Source organism: Pseudophryne corroboree (assembly GCF_028390025.1).
Source record: "Pseudophryne corroboree isolate aPseCor3 chromosome 3 unlocalized genomic scaffold, aPseCor3.hap2 SUPER_3_unloc_79, whole genome shotgun sequence".
NCBI classification, from domain to species: Eukaryota; Metazoa; Chordata; class Amphibia; order Anura; family Myobatrachidae; genus Pseudophryne; species Pseudophryne corroboree.
Window position 1 is genome coordinate 380,367 of NW_026967573.1, and position 4,482 is coordinate 384,848.

Below are 4,482 nucleotides of genomic sequence, written 5' to 3' on the forward strand. Positions count from 1 at the left end.
AGAAGGAGAGTATAGACCCTTTAAAAGACAAGTTGGGAGTCTTAAGCAAAAATGATAATGACATAGCGGACACACTAAATGAGTTTTTTTCAACAGTATTCATTAGAGAGGACCCAATTCAGGGACTGACACACAATCTCAATAATGAGAATATCCAGTGGTGTGCGGTGAGGTCAGTGGCTGGTGAGGCACTGCAGCCACAATGTCTGCCAAGTCCTGCCGACGACCCTAACCCAGGTTGAAATTGAAATTGAAATCAACCAATGCCCAATTAAAGCTTCCTCAGTGACAGGGGCGTGCTTTCCATATGAGCTGAAAGCACGCCCCTGTCAAAGCGGCACTTCAGCTAGGTGCCGCTTATAGGGATTTTATCAATGGGTTTTTGCTGGCCAATGCCTGGCCCCGCCCCCCGCTTCCGGCCCCTACACACTGACAGCAGGAGGCACCAAGAGCGGTGCCTTCGAAACACTTTTAAAGTGCATTTTTACAAATATAGCAATGATTAAAATAATATAAAGGCCAAAGCATTTACTTATGACACAGAATATGTATCATAAGTATCTTCTTTGTATTATTTTAATCATTACTATCAGGGGAGGCACTGCCTCCCCTGACTGCACGTCCCTGTGAGTATCCCCCTGATAGGTCCTTACTTAAGCGAGGAAGTAGTCTGTGACCGATTAAAACATTTAAAGATTAATAAATCACCAGGACCCGATGGTATTCACCCAAGGGTTCTAATGGAGCTTCACACTGAACTGGCAAAACCACTGTTTTTGATCTTTAAGGATTCAGTTATATCAGGTATGGTTCCCAAAGACTGGTGTATAGCGGAAGTAGTGCCTATATTCAAAAAGGGAAGTAAAGCTGAACCAGGTAATTATAGACCAGTTAGTCTTACATCTATAGTGGGGAAAGTATTGGAAGGTATTCTAAGAGATAGTATTCAGAAGTTCCTTGAAGTCAATAAGGTCATTAAAAGGAATCAACATGGGTTTATGAAGGACAGATCCTGTCAAATCAACTTACTTGGCTTTTATGAAACAGTAAGCGCAAACCTAGATCAGGGTAAAGACGTGGATGTAATCTTTTTAGACTTTGCCAAAGCGTTCGATACTGTACCACACATGAGACTTATCTACAAGCTACAAGAATCAGGGCTAGGAAGCACAATATGCACTTGGGTCAAAAACTGGTTAGATAATAGGGAGCAGCGCGTTGTGGTTAATGGATCTTTTTCAACTTGGACTGAAGTGCTAAGTGGTGTGCCGCAAGGCTCAGTATTAGGACCGCTATTGTTCAATATTTTCATTAACGACCTAACAGAAGGTCTAGAGAGCATGGTGTCAATTTTTGCAGATGATACCAAATTGTGTAAGGCTATAAATATGGAGGGGGATGCTGAGTCGCTTCAGAACGACTTAGTTAAATTAGAAGCTTGGGCAGCGAAATGGAGAATGCGCTTCAACACAGACAAGTGTAAGGTAATGCACTGTGGTAACAAGAACAAAAATAACACCTACCTACTAAATGGGGTAAAATTAGGGGATTCTGTACTGGAAAAGGACTTAGGTGTCCTCATAGATAGCAAGCTAAGCAGAAGTACCCAAAGTAGTACTGCAGCAAAGAAGGCTAATAAGATATTAGCATGCATAAAATGGGGTATTGATGCTAGGGACGAGAGTATTATACTCACGTTATATAAATCACTATTGAGGCCACACCTTGAATAGTGTGTACAATTCTGGGCACCGTACTACGAAAAGGATATCCTGAAGCTAGAAAAGGTTCAAAGGCGGGCGACCAAACTAACTAAGGGCATGGAGATGATGGAATACAAGGAAGGCTTGAAAGACTAGGCATGTTTACATTGGAAAAGCGGAGACTAAGAGGGGATATGATCAACATCTACAAATATATAAGGGGACAATACACAGAGCTTGTGCAGGACCTGTTTTTGGTTAGATCAACACAGAGGACTCGTGGACACTCGCTCAGGTTAGAGGAGAGGAGATTCCGCACAATACGGCGTAAAGGCTTTTTCACGGTAAGGACAATACGTGTTTGGAATTCCCTGCCTGAGGGAGTTGTAATGGCAGAATCTGGCAACACCTTTAAGAATGGGTTAGATAAATTCCTAATGGATAAGGATATCCAGGGGTATGGTGCATATTCATGCTTTATAGTTACTATAAATAGGGATAAAATGCAACGGCTGACAGCAGCATCAATCAGAAACTTTAGTCAAATCATCATACATAGGAGACCACAAATAGGTTGAACTCGATGGACAATTGTCTTTTTTCAACCTCAGATACTATGTTACTATGTTACTCCATTCCTTCACTCATTGGTGTCACAACCCCTTCCCCCCCACCCTATCACACTGCTCTACTGCAGCGGAGGTGTGAGGCTTGCTGCTGGCAGTACTCACTACTCAGCATACATACATACACACAAACATGATTACACAGCTGTGCCAGAGACTAACAACCATGACGAGACGAGGAGACACACTCCCAGGAAGGCATGTATGTAGGAGTATGGACAGAGTGGATGCAGTGGGGCTGCATGACTAACAGCTGAGCCTGTGACTTCAGTGAGGTGGATGGGGCATCTTATTCCCAGCTGGTACAGCACACTATTTGTAAGAGGTAAAGCTGCTGGCTGACAATTTAGCAGCTCTGTACAGCGGCAGCAGTCTGCAAATGATGGGAAAAACATCTGGACCATGTCTACTATTGATGGCGGGGAACTAACTGGCTCTCCACCTTTCATTGTAAAACTAGTTAACGTCAGGTATAGACCATCAATTATTCCTGAACATCAATTGTTGATTGCCAATCCTAGACCAGACCCTGAGAGACCACAGCCACTACCGGATCCACATTTGTCATCCACCAGCAGATCTACTTTCTCCTGGAGAGCCACCACTCCATGGCTTCCCACAACCAAGCTGGAACTCTCCAGGTCTCCTTCATCCCCAGCTTGGATCTCCTCTGCATCAACATTCTGACCGACCTCAGACAGCTCTCATTTGGGATAACTTTTTACTTGCTTCAGCTCCAGTATAGTTCCTGTGATTTCCTCCAGGTCATCCAAGCTGCACCAGTTCCTCAGTACATGTAACTCCCAGCTGCACCAGCTCCTCATTCCATGTAACTCTCCCAGCTGCACCAGCTCCTCAGTTCATGTAAGTCTCTCCCAGCTGCACCAGCTCCTCATTCCATGTAACTCTCTCCCAGCTGCACCAGCTCCTCATTCCATGTAACTCTCTCCCAGCTGCACCAGCTCCTCTTTCCATGTAACTCTCACCCAGCTGCAACAGCTCCTCATTCCATGTAACTCCCATCATCACCAGCTCCTCATTCCATGTAACTCTCCCAGCTGCACCAGCTCCTCATTCCATGTAACTCTCTCCCAGCTGCACCAGCTCCTCAGTTCATGTAACTCTCTCCCAGCTGCACCAGCTCCTCATTCCATGTAACTCTCTCCCAGCTGCACCAGCTTCTTATTCCATGTAACTGTTAGGCGCCGAGGGTCCGCCCGTCAGTGCGGCCCGGCGCCTAGCAACTAGGGACGCCGCAGGCACACAGCCGCCGGCTCCCTAGCAACGCTAGACGCCGGGCGCACGGAGCCGCTCAGACCATAGCAACGGGGACGCCACTGTCGGACCGCGTTCCCCGTTGCTAGGTCTAGATAATGAGTTCATTTGTATCCTGGCCGTGCAGCATGCAGCTGCACGGCATGATGTTTATTACCCTGTCTGGATCCTGATTGGAGGGTTCCCAAATAAAGGCACTCTCAGGACTTCTTACAGACGCCGGTGATAGCTTCCTGTTTGCTGAGTCTGTTACAGAGAGTTTCCAGTCCTGCTCAATCCGGTTGTTCCTGTCCTCAGTGATCCAGTACTCGGAATTTGTCATCTATTCCTGGAGTCCGACCGAGCACCTTTAACATCCTGTGGTGTTCGTGAGTCGCGGCGTAGCCGTGTGTTGCGGCCTGACCGCTTACTATTTATTATTTAGTTTCTTTGTGTTCCGGAGTTTTTGCGGAGGATTCCGCTCCCACAGATCCACTCTGGTATCCAGCGGTGCTGGATAGGAGTAACGGATCAGGGGATCTTTTGGTTGTCCTTTTCCCTGGCGGTTTGTCCGCACATACTTTTGGTTTAAGTTAGATAGCTTGTAACCCCTGGCCTGGTTGCTTAGTCAGAGGGCCCCTTGTTATCACCCTGTCTCGGATTTCCCTTTGTCTCCCATTAAGACCTGAGGGGGCATCGGGGTTGGGCAGACATAATCCGCCCTTCGAACGCGGCTGCCATGGGCTCAAGCAACCATAGTCTCGCAGGGGATTTCTGACAACACGGGCGAGACAACGGAGTTAGGGCGCCAGGGGTTACTAGGCTTTCCTGCTCCCGTAACCAGCATATCTTTCCAGTACCCAGACCTCTGCCATAAGATCTCCTCTGGTCTGGAGTAC